Below are 19902 nucleotides of genomic sequence, written 5' to 3' on the forward strand. Positions count from 1 at the left end.
GGTTGTTGATATATGGCAAACTGTAGGGTATGTATATATATATATATTTTTGATTTGTTAAAGTCTCGAGTAACTGACTATAAACGGCTCATTTTATTCTTGTTGTACTTTATTTCACTTCCATATATTGGTGAGTGCACCATTCAGGTAACCGGGCCCTCCTATTCGAGTGTGTGGCTGTAAGTACTAGATCTTAAGTCCACGTGTAACGTAATTCACGCTTTCCACTTTCGCATGTTTTCTCGGTTTTTTAGTCATGTTTATCTATGGAGTGATTTACGTCTTTATTTCTTGTTGTTTTCCTTATATTAATCTTATTCATAAAAAGTAAAAATAGTAAAACCATAAAAATAGTAATCTAGGAAGTCTCGGGAATCTGGTTTTAAAAGACTCACGTTTAAAACAAATTTTCTAAACTCTGTTCTATAAAATTTGTTTGGGGGTGGTATTATTATTTTTAGCATTGCTTTTATCTTATCCACCATTTTAGACGTTAATTTGCAAACTGTGGAAATACTAGTGTTTAAGAATGTTGCCGATATTGGTGTGGCTAAGATTAGATATTGTTGTAGAATGGAATTTCAATGAATAGAATTAGGAAGTTGCTATTTTGAAATTAACCAAAAAGCTATTGGTTTATATTCGGAATATGCACCTAACTTGTTTCCATTTTGGTTTTAGAATATTTTGTTTTCGGCAATTGCCTTAAATTTTTTTAGCAACTTGTTGATATTCGTTTTAGAAACTAAAACCCTATATATAATTGATTCACTCTACACTCACAACCCACACCCCTCACTTGTATCTCTCACCTTAGACCTCTAAATTTTTCATTGTGTTTTTCACTTCATCCTGCTTAAAGTACACGGAGCGTGCCCTGCGCCCTACACACACCATTCCAGAGCACGCCTTGCACTTACGCCTCTGGAACTCGAGCAAGACCAGCACTCCCTGACCTTTTCAACCACTTTAATTTTTTGAATTTTTGTGAGTTTTTCCAGGGTTGTTTGCAGCACTTCTAGAGAGTATTTATTGTGATGACATCTCCTACAGTCATAACGGAGCGGTCTTTTGAAGACTTGTTTTGAAGTAACACCTATGGTGCGTGGTTTCGCGAGGTGATCATACAAGCAGGCTCAGAACCGCTAATGGTAAGTCCTAATGAACTTTATTCTCTTGCACTTACATCTTATTTTTATGATAATTGTAAGTTCTTTGATAGACCGGATGGAGAACAAGTGTTCTCCATCACCATTGAGGATGAACCGATGGAAATTACCAGGTTCTTGTGAGCCTTTGCTCTCAGACTTACTATGCCCGCCGAATTTTAAGACTCATGGGCATATTTGGTAGATAATATGTACCTCTATAACTATGAGAATTTGCATGAGGATTATGGGGCAGGAATCTTTAGGATAGAGGACCAAGGGGAATATAACGTAGCCCTTGGTAGCCTGTCCATGAACGTGGGCACTGTTATGTTTTGGATCATGCAAAACATTATAGGGGAATGACGTTATTCTTCTGCGAATGACAAAACTTGTGATATTTTCCTTGCTTTAGCTGGGGGACATATGCTCTATGATATTCCCCAGACCTTAATGTCTAGTTTAGCATGAGCCCATAACATGAGGCATAAGTACCTTCTTATGCCTGTTTTAGTTTGCCGTATTATGCTATGTTTCTTCCCTATTTTTTGTGCCCGTTTCACAGATTGGGTTGGAGTCAACATTGTGCGTCCTACCAACTGCATTATTCATTCTTTCTGTGCAATGACTTGGCTAGAGTGGAGGCTACAACCTCACTTGGTTGCCCCCTACACCCCATCCGACCAAGTGGCGCTAAACAGGTTAGCAATTGTAGATGATAAATGGAGTGAAGCCTGGCAAATCATCATAGCGTGGCAGGATGAGAAGGAACCTCATTTCTTTATAGAAGAGGTTGACAAAGCCTAAATGCTGGATAGGAGGTAAGTTTTTATTTTTGTTCGTGTCTGCTTATGTCCCAAGCAATTTACTTCTTGTAACCCCATAACGGGTGGGACTCATATAGAGTTGCATCCGTTTTTATTTATCTATATTAGTATGTTTTAACTTTATTTCGCAGATGTTCCAAAATTTCACACGTTTCCATGGTATTTTTCTACCCTTTTTATTTCAATACTTTGAAGACAAAGCAAGCTTTTTGTTTGGGGATGGCACAGAAACACGCATAATTTAAGGCATCTGTTAGGATATAGATATGTATAATATGCACTCGTTTTCTAGTAAAAATTTCAAAAATTTAAAAATATAAATAAAAAGTCAGGCTATACACTTAGGAATATTAGTATTATTTTCTTTCTCTATGCTCTTAGTAATCTAGAAGTTTCACGTTAGCTTTTGCATTAGAATAGTTTTTAGAAACTTAGGTTAATATGTATGTAATAATCTTTGCATCTTTCTATAAATATATTGTATGAGTATCTATGTTGTATTGGCAGTAAGTTTATGATATGTAAGCTAGAGTACTTATTCTACAAATCCTGTGAGAATATAGCCTAAAGCCTTATATGAGTGAAATATTTGAGAAATAACACAAGTGAGAAGTAAATTCCGGATAGAGAAATCACACGTCCACTTGCTTGATCACTATACCATATCCTAAGCGAGAATTTAGGCCCCTTTGGATCGATATAGTTAGAAATTCAAACCTTGAAATTATTTTTCGCTAGTCGCCCCTCTGAGCCTTTCTTTAGCCTTTCATAACCCACAAATCCTTTACCCTTTTACAAAACAAAATAAAAATAAAAATCAGCCTACCCACTCTTTAAATGAGTCTGAGAATAAAGATGAAGAATAGAAAAGAGGAATACCTTTGAAATCAAGAATTTGTTAGTCGCTTCATATAAGAAAAGAAAGTTTCCATCCAAATAAATAAATAAATAAATAAATAAAAGAAAATAAAGAGTTAGAACTCCAAAAAAAAGAATCAAAGGAGTCAAAAGCCAAAAAAAAAGAAAAAATGGCTAAGGATGGAAAAAAAAGTGTAGAAGCAAAAGTAAAGAACAAGGTTTTCTCTAGTTACATAATATGAAGACTCTATTATCTCAGACTGGTTCTTTTTGAATATCCATTTCCTTCATTCTTAAACCATCACCTAATCCCCACAACACCTAATAAAGACCTCTAGCTCAATTAGGAATATGTTAGTGTGATAGTAAGTGGCAGATGTGTTTGATTGACTTTAGCTTCCTTGTGTGTCATTGAGATTGTAAGGTAAAGTGTGCCCACTTCACATGATAGCGTTATATACTAAAAACATTACTTCTGTATTAACTATAATTCTTTATATTTTGAATGAGAATCATATGGGCAAATGTTATGCATATTATATATGTTATTAGTTATATGCATGTGTCTAGTACTTTATGTTGTATATGATATGGTGTGTGGTGACTCACAGAAGATCATATCATCAGTACCTTATAAAGTATAAGTAAACGTTCACAACCTAGATGAATTTGGACAAACCATTGGTAAGGTTGTAGTATAATCTGGTATTAGTCTATCTTGACTATAAGATTACACTAGTACACTTTGTGTGTATTGAACAGGATCAAGTGAGGCTATTTCTCTTTACACTGACTATATAAGAGAACTAACACCTCTGTTATTATAGATGCTTGTCTTCTTAATCCGGATATAATAACGGGCACTTACGTGCATTGTACATTGCTTTAAATCATTAATGGGTGAGATTCATTTGTGAATCAACAAACTCGATAGATTTTGTAATGACATTGTATGTAAGGTGTGCTATTGATTATAGAAGGAATCCATGACCCGCAGGAAGTCGGGTTGATGATGTCCCCTTAAGGAGCTCATAAGGATTGTCATGTAAACCCTGCAGGTGGATTTATTCTGACATGACAATGAGGTTGAGTGGTACTACTTAAGGACATAAGAAGTTAATTGATGTAGTTGTCAGTAACTTGACTTAATCAACAGGCATTCAATATCTTAAACACGGGGAGGTCAACAAGCATACAATATGGAGCCCATAAGCGTAACACGTAATTTGGGAATAGGGAGGTAGTGCAACAATGGCCTTTAGTGGAATAAGCAATTTGTTGAAGGACTTGGGCTGTGTGTTCTGGGCGAACATGGGAAGCCCAAGCCCGTTAGGAGGCCCAACCCTAATTTCTCCTCATGGTCCCTGTTGTAGCCTATAAAAACAAACCCTTCTCTCCTTGCCGAATTCACTATTCATTGGTTGAAAAAGAGAGGCAAGAAAAGTATATCTGAATTCGTTTCTACCTTTGTGAGTGAGATAGGCCAAGAGAAAGAAAGGGGTTGGTAGATCGTTGCCCACACAACGTCCAATCGATTGATTGGAATACAACAGAAGATCAAGAGGTTGTTGATTTCATAGCTATTGGATTCTCAGAGTTAGGATTCTCAGAGTTATCTTAGCCGATTTACAGGTATGTTTTCCAATCCAAAATCGTGAGAACCATTAATTCCGCTGCACGTGGTTTTCACGATTTGTAGAAATTAACATTATGAAATAACGGTTCCTACAAAGACACCGGAGTAAATGAAACTTGAAAGCGAAAAAAATCGAGTATTTTTTGTCTTGACATTTATGTGAGGACCTACTTAAGGATGCTATTCCAAAATTTCATAAACGGACCTGTTAGTGCATTACATAGCATTACTCATTGTATATATGTTTATTCGTAGATGATTGGTTATTATGCATATATTAGCTTAGATTTCGACTTGATTATTCTGTATTCATTGGTAGTGAGATGGATAGATATTAAAAATAAATAAGGAAACAATAGTTTTATTTCTTAGTCGTTGTAGTATAGATGAAGTTTGTGAGTACCTTCACTGAAAAAATCTCACGAGGCTATAACTCGTCCACTAGGAAATTCCTAGTGGTTTAAGGCCTTGTTGCATATGGTCAATGCAATTGCACTCGGCGAAACGAGATTAGTTATAACTCCATTTTTGGTCACTTATTCTAATTTCTCATATTTGCTTGAGGACAAGCAAAATGCTGTTTGGGGGTGGTTTGTTAAGAGCCCAAAACTATAGTTTTAACCCTTTAATAATATTACTTTTAGACCAATTATGTGATTAATAAGTAAGAGTTAGTACTGTTATCGTGTTCTTATATATTTCAGGCATTGGAGGCGAATATGTGCAGAAATATGTCCCTTTTGCGAGATAAAGGAACAAAAGTTGGTTGCTAAGAAGTTCTATGATTAAAGGCCAAGATTCAAGGAGAAAAAACCTTTTTAAAGTCCGGTCAAAGCTGAAAAGTCAAAGTCAATGCGGGCAGAAATAGGGCACAAAAGTTAGCAGAACTTCCGAAGGCCGTATCTTTAGACTCAGACCTCGGAATCGGGCCTACTTTATGTCAAAAAAACCGGCTCGGAATGAGCTTTCTAATGGTATAATCCTTGACCCAATAATAGAAGCAAAAGTGGACGAAAAGGCTATTGAAGTCATTTCTAGCTGAAAACCCCTTTGTGGACTGAAGTAATAAGGTTTTGGGCTCGATTTTTTGGCCCATAACATGGCTCCTCAGCCTATGCACGAATTTGTGGATCTGGTCTCCTCTATATAAGAGACAAAGACTTAGCTCTTAAGTATCAAATTTTTTACTTAGAATTATCCAATAACTTAGTTTTGATCTAGTTTTTTTTCATTGAATTAGTTTTAGAACAAAGAAATGAGTTTTATTTAGGATTAGATTTAGTTTATAATAAAGAATTAGTTTTTTATTTCTACTTAGTTTTATGATTCAATTCTTATTTAGCTTTAGTTGTCTCAAATTCATAATTAGTTTGATTTAATTTGATAATTAGTTATTCATAATCTTAGTTCTAAATTAATTTTTAATTCAGTTTAATTCATTTTAAATCTTAGACTATTATTAAATTATATCAATAAAGTTAATTATTTATTTAATAATGACTTGTTTTTATTGTTCTTTTTTTAGAAATGATGGTATAATGATTCAAGGCTAAAACCTCCATTAGTGGGGTTTGAGGAAGCCTTGATGAAACTTGATTGTTGTTAGCATAGAATTGTTTGTAATAATCTATTCCATTCTAGAAAGTAATTAGTTCACCATGAGAATGGGTTTGATTTCTTCACATGCTAGTTGTTAGTCAGTAGAGATTACCATGAACAATTAGGGATTAGAAAGACCCAATTGCTATGCGAACGCATTGCAATTCGGATTACAACAATTCCTCACTAGTTGATTAAGTCGAATTAAGGTGGAATCAAATCCCCCTAATTCCTCCTCATATTGTCAATTTAGCATTTCTGTAGTTTGAATCATATCATCTTGATTGTTTGATTCGGCATTTTCGTAGTATAATTTCCATCGTTACTCTCATTGACTTTGATAGACTGATTATCATAGTTAACGTGAATTTTAAAGAACTAGGAGTGGAACGAATTCTCTACTCTACTTATTGCAATAGCATAAAGAGTGTAGAACTTTGATATATAAGCACGAAAATAGTTCTAGTTTTACTTACGTTTGAGTTTTGTAGCTTATGCGTAGGTAAAACTACCATTTTACCTTTTATCAGTATCAACCCACGTTGTTCTCTCAATTTCCTATCTTTGTTTATGCTGCTTTAAATCATATAGATTCGTGTGACACAATCTAGTCTTCTAGATTTTCCTTCGCCCTCATAACTTATGCCATTTATGCATTTCGATGTGTTATTCCACCATTTTATATGTCACCCACGATTAGATTTGAGTTTTCCTAAGTCATTAGATAGTATTTTTCATGCTGATCATTTTCATAGCTCATTCACAAATATCGGACCGCTAACGAATCGGGAATATTAGTTTTAAGTTTACAAGGCAGTAGGATAGGATAGGTATTTTAGAAAAGATTTAGGCTTGGGCCAAAATTCATTTTTCCACCCAAACCACGATATTTACACCCCATCGACCATCCCATTTAAAATCCAACACCGGCCCATTCACTTCATCTTCTCAAACAAAATACAATCTAACCGAAATCAATCCCAGTGCGCACCGCGCCTATCAAAAACTGAATCCAAGCACGCTCCATGCCTCCATCGAAACAGACCTTCACCAACTTTTTATCGCACCTTCCCCTAATCATCCCCTATTTAAACCCTTACCCATATTCAAAATCGAACCATACAATGGCCCGACCAATAAAAATCATACCGAAATTCACATTTAACACGGAGATATTCCAGCCATTCTATGGTACGGAGATATGCATGCTAGAGGGTGGGATAGAATGTGGTACTCTACTGAGGAGTACTACCATAAGAATTTGGTGTTGCGTTTTTATCGTAATAAGAGGATACTTCCTTCTGGAAGGATGTTTGTGGATTTGTAAGGAGTTCACATGGATGTGATTCATGATTTGCTCCCTACCATCATTGGGATACCCGTTAAACAGGTCACCCTGACCTTACAAAGATCCCAGTTTGATGGAGTGCATCAGTTGATGCTGGAGACGGTGCTTGAGGGTCGTTACAATGATCGTTCTCATTGTGCCAGGCAGTAGTCGCTGAGGATTAACTAGCTGGCTATGACGCAGTGGCTAGGAAAGAACCTATGTAGCACTTCAAAGCCAAGTGACATCAGCTTGTCATTCCTACATGTTCTTTGGGTTTTGCAAAACAGGAGGTGTGGTTTTTGCCTCATTGATTTTTTGTGTGGAGAGCTTATGGTTGTAGGCCTGAGCACTGCACCCGTACCTATTTTTGTTACTAAGATTATGTTATCTTGGGGTTACGTGCCTGAGTCACCTAGGACTCATATTAAGCTTCACTCAAACGCAAAGTCATATAGTGACTGTGTCCAAAGGCATTGGACATTGCCTAAAGAGAGAGCTGATGGTATAGATCAAGATGTGGATGAAAATGAATATCCTGTTTGTTTTGCTAAGAATGCTATGGATCGTGCTTCTTCTAATTTTGCACGTTTTTCACTACTCCATAGCGGGATGCATACACTTTATGATCATCAGCAAAACCGATCATCAGAAAAACCTAACTACACTCTCTGAATCGATACAGAAGCGCCAGGGTTCCATTCAACGTGATCACCGCAGCTTAGAGCATAACATTCGAACCATAGCCAATAACCACGCTGACATGCTTAATTCTATAGAGAATATGGAAGAGGCACAGGCAGCTTTTTAGGCCGAAGTCTTGAGACATCTGCCCCAGCCAGGTGGTTCGCCTTCTTCTTCTGACTCTAGAAGTGAGCGTCATCATCGTCGTCCTGCTGATGGTTCTAGACCTTCTTCTTCACAGGGATAGCTTATTTATTTTTGATTTGTTGTGATGAATTTGATTTAGAATTATTTCTGTTTTGTAATAACTATTTAATTTCTGTACTTGTTTTAATTTCAATACTTTAGTTTAATTAATTGTTAATTTCATTTTTAGTTAATTAGTTAATATTTATATGATTGCTCATCTATGCACGTATTATTAAATTTAATACATGATTAATTGCATATTTTTATTTTACCATATAGTTTTTAAGTTGTTATTCAATATGTTTAGGTAATTTAATTGATCAATGTCATGAACCCCCTCTCAAATTGTTTTGGGGTGGTATATTTTAATTTATACAAGTTTTGGGCCAAAATATAAGAACCCTTGTGCTTGGTTAATTTAATTGGGATCCACAATGTAATTAGGTACCTGATGTTTTGAGGAATTACAAAATTTTGTGGAATTATGTAAGCTAATCTAATAGAGAAAACCCATTATATGCAACCCATGGGCCTTGTTTTATTCAATTGGGATCCACAATGTTAGGAACCTTAAATTTCGTGGAATATCAAAATTTCAGAGAATTTCGGAGGCTAATCATATATAGAAATTCTATAAACTGAAATAGAATTCATGTGTAGGAAACTATTATAAAATTATGTTTTTTTCACATCTTTTATTTTAGCAACAATCCGGCCTTAGACTTTGCAACCAAACACTATAAAAACAATATCTAAGCATGTAGTTTCATAACTAAAAACCCTAAACACATCGCTGCATCTCAGAGCACGCACGTGCCTCACACACGCATAAACTTAGCACGCACCGCGCTCATATTAATTTGGTATCAACATTATTATTTACGCACCGCACTCTCCGAAGGGTTATTCCAAGTGCGCACGCATCCTCACCACAAGCTTCTAGGCTCGGACTTCTAGGTTCCACTTTTCTAACTTCCAGTACTTTAATTCATTACTCGGTTGTTATGACTACTCCAAAAATTATACCGGAACAATCTTTTTATGACTTGCTTGATAGTGACACTTATGGCTTTTATTTCGACGACATGATTAACCAATTAGGTTGGCTCCCTCTATTGATATATCCATGTGATACTTATTCACCTCAGCTTACTGCTTATTTCTATGATAATTGTAATTTTTTTAATAACCATGATGGAGAACAAGTGTTCTCTATCACCATAAACAATGAAATCATGGATTTAAACAAATTTTTATTAGCATTGGCACTAGGACTTTTTATGCCTCCTGGCCAAGACACATGTGATTACATGTCGGATAATGCCTTCTATTATAACTATGCATACTTCCATGAGATTTATGGGGCGGGTATCTTCTATTTAGAAGACCAAGGCCAACATAACATAGCCCTTAAAAGCCTGTCCCTTAACATAGGCTCTACTATATTTTTCATTATGCTCAATATATTAGGGGAATGACGTTTTTCAACTCTGAATAGCGCCACTTGTAATATCTTCCTTGTTTTAGCTGAGGGACGTATGCATTTTGATATTCCCAAGACCATAGTGTCTAGTTTAGCACGAGCCCATACAATGAGGCATGAGTACCTTCTTATGCTTGTTGTGTGTACCCTACGTCATATTTCTAATCCAAAGTGTACTCAGACCATGGACCTGGTGTGGGACTAGCGGCAGACCAGTTCGGTGGCTGTCAAAAAACATTTTGGATCATCCGGTCTTCTAATCCGTCAAAGTTCACAACAGGTCTAGGGCCTATCCGAGTGGCCTAAGTTCATGGACCCAATCCGTCCAGATCATCTTGATCCAGTAACCCGATCCACGGAGGCGAGAAACCCTAGTGCAATCTGATAAGATCTTGCACAAGGATAAAATGAAATCTTGGGGAATGATCCTATTTTAGATAGGATCATGCAAGGATTCAAAAAGGAAGGCAGTCTCCGAGAATCACTTTCTTGGCCGCCAAGGCAAGAGATTGCTATATATACGGAGGCTTCTGCAGCCTCCAGAACTACGTTTCAAGAGACTTGATCCCGAATTCCTCACTGGGTACGTAGGCAACCAGAATGTTGGTGCAGTCTCTCTTCTTCGAAAAACCTAATCCTCATCTCTTTCGAGCTTTCGGAAGCACCACTACATCAGGAGTGTTAGGTTAACTTTTTGCCCCGACATTCTTTGGCGCCGTTTGTGGGGATCGAACCCACGACCACGTGGTCTTCTGTTGGAGCTCGATATCCTCGGCCTTATTTTTCATACGTCCTTGTTACCATGGTTGAACAAATTGCGATGAGTAATACAGAAGCTACCAATCGGCATGTAGCGACTTGACAGAACATGGAGACTGTTCCAGGCACCACTACAGAGGTGGGGCAGTCAAGTTGTCATAGATATTTTTCTCAGAACAGAGGAAACGGATTGTCTGAAGCAGTTCAACACACTCTGGAGCCACTAGGGACTCGGGGATCTAATCCCCATGTCCCTCGCCGCAATGCTGTGCTAAGCACAAGAGCTGCCATAATACACATCAGGGATGGTCCTGCTGAACCCACCCGTAATGCTACTATGTGACGTCCTGGAAGAGGTAGGGGAGGCCAACATGCTAACCTACGAGCCTCCATCCGGAACTTGCAATACTAATCGGATCCAGCTCTCATCTCTCTTTTGAAAAGAATAGTTGCAGAAAATGAGATTTTGAGAAATCAACTAGGCAAATGGCCCAGAGACCCTGAGGAGCACCAATCGGTCGAGTCCCCTTTGTCTGAACGTAGGCAAAGGCAACGAGCCGAACCGGGACAGTGCGAAGATCCTAACAATGGCCAAAACCTTATTCACAATAATGGTCGAGTTAGAGATCCAAGCCAAAGCCGGACTATCCACCCTATCTTACCTGTCCCCACTCACTCATAGTCAAACAATGTCTAGGATCATTTGGGCACAAATCCTCAGACAAACCAGTCACAATAATTTGGAACGCCAGCAACTGCATTGAGTTCCAGTTCGAAAATGCACTACAACAAAAAAGGTTTTATATCACTATTAAAAACAGTGACAAAAAGTTTTTTGTCACTATTTTTTTTTTTCCAAAACCGTGACGGAGTGGGGGTAATTTTTTTTTCCAAAACCGTGACAAATATTTGTTCCAGACTAGCATGTATCCACCACATAAAACAGTAACAAATACTAAAAAATAGTCACAAAAAAACGTAGCTTTTGTGACAGTTCTAACAAAACAGTAATGTAATCAGGTTGTAACCTTCACAAAAAGGACAACCATTCATGACTGTTTGGTTAAAACTGTGATAAATATATATTTTGTTTCAAAAAAAATATCGAATACACATGAAAACAGACCTCACGGACATGTAATAAACCACACTCTGAATATTATCCATTAAATTTCAAATAGCATTCATAAAGTGCTAATTCCATTGAATTATCGGCCAATTCCCTTGAATATACTAATATATATATACTTCATTATGTTTTATATATATATATATTAGTATATTCAAAAACATAATGAAGTAAATAACACATTTCCAATGTAATACATATAAATTAAATCAGCCAAATCCAATTGAAAAAAAAACCTAATCTCGCTCAAGTCGATCACCCACGTGTATGTCTTAACCTTTGTAGTTGTTCTGCATCTAGTTTTCATCTTGAGAATAGTTCATAATACATTCTTGGATGAACTGAACAAAGTCTATTCGAACGTCACTCCAGTATCTCCTTGTAGGTATAAGCCGTTTTACGGCCAAGATTCTTTATCTGAAATATAATAAACCAATCGTATAAAATAATTGGAAAAGTTACGTGGTGCTTCCTTACAAAAGATACATTGACATATTAGAATCTCCAAGTATCCAATGTATAACTAGTAAACAGAACACTAAAATATGGAAAACACTTGATCCCAATTCCAAGTTTAGGTTTCTATATAGTGGGCCTAACACTATACTAATGAAATGGAGCAACTAACGAGATGTCTTTTGGAAAATCAAAAGCCAATATCAAGACTTAATCACAGTTTTCAAGGGTTAATGGATTGTTTAATTGATAGAAGTTACGAGTAACTAAGTAAGTACCTCAAATAATTGTATAAGAGCCCAAAGCAATCATAAGCTCTTGAAGAGATAGTAAAATCAATCTAGAGACATCAAACAAGAGTTCAACACCTTGTCGTATGAAAAATGAAAAGAATCGAATAGGAGTTGGATTTGTCGAACACTGGATGGTGTTCCCTGAAATAAGAAACAAGTGATACAAATTAAAAATAACTCTACAAGGATTAGAATGTCCAATACATGACTAAATTCTTATACATTACACACTTTATATGCACCAAACACCACCAGGGGCTGCTATTTATTTATTTTTGGAAAAGTTTTATGTGTGTGTGGGGTGTGCAGATGCACCAAACACCACTAGGGGCTGCCATTTATTTATTTTTGGAAAAGTTTTGTCTGTGTGTGTGTGGGGGGGGGGGGGGGATGTAGAAGGTCACAGTAATAGAAGAAATCAAGTGTGCAAGGAACAAAAAGGAATAAATGGATAGACTTCTAACAGTAAGGATTTAAGAAGCAACTTTTACTTCATGAATTTAATATATTATCCCACATATTTTAGCAAAATGTGTTTTCTTTAAATAGATGTGGTAGCAGACAAATTTAAAACAACAGTGTGGGTATTACGCTTCTGACTCTACACACATGAGATAGGATCTGAAGATGATGCTATGTAATGCAGCATTAAGTAGCAAATGAAAGCATTCGGCAGTGTCAAGGACCTCTTTAACTAATGTGGCTACATCTAGATGTTCCAATTTCCTAAAGTTATTTACATTAAAAAAGAACTACAAAAACTTACCCAAGTCCTTCTTGGGACCAGGAAGCTTCGTACACTCCACTTGTTGCCCGAAATGTTGTTTCTACCATGTTTTCATGAAAAAAATAAAATAAAACTTTCTCTAAACACTAGAGAAGGAAAATAAAAGAAGAAGAGAACTCACCAAGAGAACTTAAAACATCATAAGAGCTAAAGATTGGAAAAAAAAAACATAACCAAATGAGTAACTTTCCGGAATAAACTAAACTACTACAAATGAGACAAGCACACTTGGTTAGTGATAAAACATAAAAAGATAATTTACCTACGAAATGAACGATAAAACTCAAAACGTAAGTAAACTAAAACTATGTGCGAGTCTATAATTTATCAAAAATTCGACTCTCTATCTATTGAACAGATATAGTGGAGTAGGAAGTTTGTTCCACTCCTAGTCCTTCCGCATGCTGTGTTCTCTACGTATAAGTAAACTTAACTCTAAAGTCTAATGAGAGATTTACGAAATGGCAACTAGACTATGATGCAACTACCCACGAGATGCAACTAGTCGACTATGAGAACAACAATGGGAATGCTACATCGATTCTATGATAAGGAGTTAGAGGGGGGATTGATTCCACCTTAACTCGACTTAATCCTACTAACGATGAATCGTCGTAATCCGAATTGAACTGCTTCGCAGAACAATCTGGTTACTCCTAATCCCTAATTACACATGGCATTTCTACCAATTCATAACTAGCATGTGGACAATTACACCCATTCTCATGGTGAACTAATCGTTTCTAGAGTGGAAGGGAAATTACGACGACTCTACAATAATCGGAATCAAGCTTTCATCAAGGCTTCTCAACCCCCTCTAATGGAGGTTTAGCCGAGAATCATGACGCAATCATTTCCGACTAAATTATAACTAAACATAATATAAAGAATTGAAATTTACTAATTTAAATTAAACAATAATTAAATTCTAATTAATAACTAAGAATTGAATAACAAGTAATAAATGAAATTAGATCTAACAATTGTAAATGACAAGAATCGAAATTGACAAATAGCTATTTTATTTATCAAACTAATTAAGAACAATGATTCTAAGAGTTTAATCTAAAACAAGAATTGAATATAAACTAAACTTAATTTAATTAAATAAAAACTAGATCTAGAATTATCTATTGTTTTAGGTCTAACTAGCTACCACTAACAAAGAGTCAAGCTCTTGTTTTTATACTTTCAGATCCAAAAATCATGTATGGGCTTGGAGCCATGTTTTGGGCCAAAGAATCAGGCCCAAAACCCAATTCTTTCAGTTCAAAAAGGCCTCTTCAGCTGCATTTGGCTTCAATAGACTTTTCGTCCACTTCTGCTCCTCTGATTGGGTAAAGGCTTAAACCATTGGAAAGCTCTTTCCGAGCCGGTCGTTTTGACATAAGGTAGGCCCCATTCCAAGGTCTGAGTCCAAAGATACGGCCTTCGGAAGTTCTGCTGACTTTGTGTGCTGTTTCTACCTGTGTCGACTTTTCAGCTTTTGACCGGGCTTTAGAAAGGCTTTGTCTTCTTGAATCTTGGCCTTTAATTACGGAACTCCTTAGTAACCGACCTTTGCTCCTTTATCTCGCTAAAGTGGCACATTTCTGCACATAATGGACTTTGAAGTCTGAAATGCATAAAAACACGTAATCAGTGTTAACTCTTAATTATTACTCACATAATTGGTATAAAAGTATGACTGTTACAGGGTTAAAACTATAGTTTTGGGCTCTTATCAAACCACCCCCAAACAGCATTTTGCTTGTCCTCAAGCAAAGATGAGAAATTAGAATAAGTGTCCAAAAATGGAGTTCTATCTACTCTCGTTTCACTGAGTGCGATTGCATTGACCATATGCAACAAGGCCTTAAACCACTAGGAATTTCCTAGTAGACGAGTTATAGCCTCGTGAGAGTTTTCCAGTGAAGGTACTCACAAACTTCATCTATACTACAACGACTAAGAAATAAAACTATTGTTTCCTTATTCATGCTCTAAATTAACTATACCTCTCACTAGCAATGCATATAGAGTAATCAAGTCGAAACCTAAGCTAATATATGCATAATAATCAATCATCAACAATAAATATATATACAATGAGTAATACTATGAAATGTCTAGCATGTTCGTTTCTGAAACTCGGAATAGCGTCCTTAAGTAGGTTCTCACAATAATAGTCAAGATACAACACTCTGATTTTTCCACTCAAGTTTACATTATCCGAGCAGGCGGTGGGCACACTTTACCTTACAATCTCAATGACAACAAGGAAGCCGGTGTCGATCAAACACATCTGCCACTTACTATCACACTAGCCTATTCCTAATTGAGCTAGAGGTCTTTATTAGGTGTTGCGGGGATTAGGAGATGGTTTAAGAAGGAAGGAAATGGATATTCAAAAAGGACAAGTATGAGATAATAGAGTCTTCCTATTATGTAACTAGAGAAAACCTTGCTATTTATTTTTGCTTCTACACTTTGTTTCCATCCTTATATATATATATATATATATATTCTTTGGCTTTTGACCCCTTTTATTCTATTTTTTTGGAGTTTTTATTTTATTTCTATTTTTATTTTTCTTTTCTTTGGATGGAAACTTCTTTTCTTTATTTTCTGAAGCAATTAACTAACTTTTGTTTACACAGGTTTTTCTCTTCTTCTTTCTTCCTCATTCTATTCTCAGACTTATTCTAGATTGGGTAGGTTGAATTTTTTATTTTGTTTTGTTTTTGTAACAGGGTAAAGGAATTATGGTTTATGGAAGGCTAAAGAAGGGCTCAGAGGGGCGACTAGCGGAATATAATTCATAGGTATGAATTTCTGGCTATATCGATCCAAAGAGGGCCTAAATTCTTGCTTAGGATATGGTTTAGTGATCAAGCAAGTGGACGTGTGATATCTCTATCCGGATTTTGCTTCTCCCTTGTGTCATTTCTCAAATGTTTCGCTCATATAAGGCTTTAGGCTATATTCTCACAGGATTTGTAGAATAAGTACTCTAGCCTAGATTTCAGAAACTCACTGCTAACAATCATAGATACTCATGTAATATATTTATAGATAGATGCAAAGATTATTACCTACATATTAACCTAAGTTTCTAAAAATTATTCTAATGCAAAAGCTAAGTGAGACTTCTAGATTATTAAGAGCATAGAGAAAGAAAACAATACCAATATTCCTAAGTGTATATCATAACTTATTTATTTATATTTTTGAGTTTTTTTAAATTTTAACTAGAAAACAAATGCATATTATACCTATCGTATCCTAATCAGATGCCTTAATTACACGCGTTTCTATGCCCCAAACAAGAAGCATGCTTTGTCCTCAAAGCATTTTAAATAAAGAGGGTTGGAAAAATACCATTGAATCGCGTGAAATTCGGAACATCTATGAAACAAGGTTAGAACATATTAATATAGGAAATAAAAACTGACGCAACTTTATACGAGTTCTACCCATTATGGGGTTAAAAGAATGAAATTGCTTGGGACATAAGCAGACACTAACTAGAATTAAGACTTACCTTATCTCCCGGTTTACTCATCATCTTCCTCATCCTCTTCTTCTATAAAGAAGTGAGGTTCCTTCGCGTCCTGCCATGCCATGATAATTTGCCAGGCTTCCCGCCATTTATCGTCTATTATTGCTAACCTATTAAGAGCCACTTGGTCTGATGGGGTGTAGGGTGCAATCTGATGAGGTTGTATCCTCCACCCTTGCCAAGTCATTGCACGGAAAGATCGAATAATATTATTGGTGGGTCGTACAGTGTCGACCGTAATCCAATCCTTGAAACGTGTACAAAAAATAGGAAAGAAACATAGCATAATACGGGAAATTAGAACATGCATAAGAAGGTACTTATGCCTCATGCTATGGGATCGAGCTAAACTAGACATCAAGGTTCGGGGAAGGTCATGACACATACGTCCCGTGGCTAAAGCAAGGAAGACGCTGCAAGTGGCATCATTCATAGAAGAAAAACGCCATTCCCCTAAAATGTTTAGCATGATCCAAAACATAATAGTTCCTATGTTCATGGACAGGCTACCAAAGGCGACGTTATATTCCCCTTGGTCCTCGATACGGAAAATGCCCGCGCCATACGACTCATGCAAAAACTCGTAAGTGTAGACATACATATTATCTACCCAATATCACCATGGGTCTTGTATTTCAGCGGGCATAGCAAGTCCAAGAACAAATTCTAGCAAGAACCTGGTAATTTCCATTGGTTCATTATCAATATTGATGGAGAACACTTGTTCTCCATCTGGTCTCTCAAAGAAAATGCAGTTATCGTAAAAATAAGATGCTAGTGTTGGAGAATACAGTGCATCAGGTCTTACCATGAGCGGTTCCCAGCCAATGTATGTGATCGCCTCACGAAACCAAGCACCATAAGTAGTGCTTTGGAACAAATCTTCGAAAGACTGTTCCGGTATCAATGTAGGAGATGTCATCTCAAAATTACGCTCTGGAATAGCTGCGAATGATCTGGAAACAACCCGCAGAAAACTGGAATTTTTCGGTCCCACGGAAGTCGGTCGAATAAGCTCCTGCAGAGGCGTAAGGGGCGCCCGAGAGGTGTGAAGATCGAAAAATGACAGGAAACGTGGGAATCGCGGGAGTGAAAGGTGAGTGATGGAGGTTAGGTGTAGTGTGAGTTGTGAGTGTAGAATGAATGAAGTTTATATAGGTTTTACGTTGCTAAAACGGATCGGGAAGTTGCCAAAAAGTTTTTACGGCAGTTTCCGGAAATACTAAAATTTCCAAACCCGAAAATGGAAACAACTCATTTTCTTGATTCGAAAACAAACCTAGTATCTTTTAGGTTGAATTTAGGATAGAATCTACCTATTTAATCGAGATTTCATCCTACCATGATACTTATATATAGATATGCCTAAACGGCCATATTTTCACCCTAACTCCGCAATAACTTCTAAAACGAAGGTCATATAAAAATCATCTTTGGAATAGATAACACCACCCCCAAACAATTTGGGAAGGTGGGATCAATATTAAACAACCACGCAAAATTAAAATAACGACATTATATTAAAATTGGCATTAAATGCCTGTTTACTACAAAATCCAAATTACGGAAATAAAACTTACATTAAAATAACTAACAATATTAAAAACTATAAATAAAAAACATCAAACTATACTATCCCTAACCACTTCGGTACTGGTAGCGGAGGGCACATGCTCAGGAGATGGCTCCTGAGCTCCCGATGGGCCAGCACCATTCATCTTTCGGCGACGACGCTCGTGCCTCGATGGTGTGTCCTCAGAAGGAGAATCCTCATGAGGTGGGAATCGTGCAAGCATGTCGGCCCGGAACTGGCACTGAGCTTCTAGCTCGGCCCTCATCTGTTCCCACCGCTCGTCCTCACTCTGGGTACAGATCTCGAAATTATGGTGGATAGTTGCCTGTCGAGTCCGGAGGTCTTCGCAGATAGTGTTGAGTGAACACATGCCACGATGAATCACAGCCATGCGTTCTACATCTGACCAACACCTCTCCAAGGCATCCACATCAAAACAAGTCAAATCCTCCTCATCCTCCGAGTCATTCCCATTTCCCCCATCCTCCTCGTCATTCTCATTTCCACCATCCTCCTCGTCCTCTTCTCTATCTTCAGGTAACCTCCAAACTCATTGGACACAATCCTTATAAATCCAAGGATTTCGGTGTAGGGTGATGTAAATCCTATCAGACGCCGGAGCTGCTCTCAACTTCAGCATGATCTTGGTTATTAAAACAGGGAGAGGTGCCATCAACTTTCCCACTCCCCTAATCATGCTAAGCAAAAACTCCAAGATACAGAACTCGTACTTCTGCTCCTAGAGTATCCATAAAATATGGAGGCAGTTCAGACCGATGTCGCTGACCTTCTCCTTCCCCAGGACGTTCCGACCAATCCACTGAGGGATGCCTGGCGAACACAATAAAATGTTGGTTATGAGGGATGCCTGGCGAACACAATGCGATCTCGCATTGTAGTTCCCTACGGTAACTGTCACGTGCATCAATGGCTCTACCCTATTATATTGTGACTCCTGTAACGTGACATCCAGATGGATTCTAGGCGGAATGCCTAGAATCTTAGCCAACAACCCAGTAGTTACTTCCTTCCTCCTTTTCGCCACCATAACAAAAATTCTACGCCCCTCCACCTCCCTCGTGTTGTAAAACCGTCGGACTAAGTCTTCGTGGTAAAAGGCTTCGGTCGAGTACCACAAGCTATTCCAGTCTCTACTGATCATTTCGTCACCGTAAAACGGCATGAAGTGGTCGCCAGTAAATGCTTGCTCCGGCAAGATTCGATGTTGTTGAGCCATTGGAGTTTTTGGAATGTAGTGGGGGTTTAAATGGGATGTGGTGTTGGAATTTGAGTCGACCGATTGAAACAAACAGTGGTGGTGGCGCGGTGGTGGCGCGACAGTTCACAATTTTGAAATTTTCGGTGGTTTTTGGTTTTTTTTTTACTTGGGTGGAGGTAATAGAAGATTTGAAATTTTTGAATGTGGGCTTTTAATTAGGTTTTCTTTTTAATTTTTTTTTTTTTTTTTTTTTTTTTTTTTTTTTAGGTTTTGGAGCTTTGGTGATCGTTAATGGCGGATGAACGCGACTGTTGGGGCAAAGGTAAAGGCGCGGGTGCGCTGCCGGTACGCGCGGGTTGGGCCCAAGCCCAATTCGAAATTTTTGAATTTTTGA

This window comes from Coptis chinensis, chromosome 9 (genome assembly GCF_015680905.1).
Source record: "Coptis chinensis isolate HL-2020 chromosome 9, ASM1568090v1, whole genome shotgun sequence".
NCBI classification, from domain to species: Eukaryota; Viridiplantae; Streptophyta; class Magnoliopsida; order Ranunculales; family Ranunculaceae; genus Coptis; species Coptis chinensis.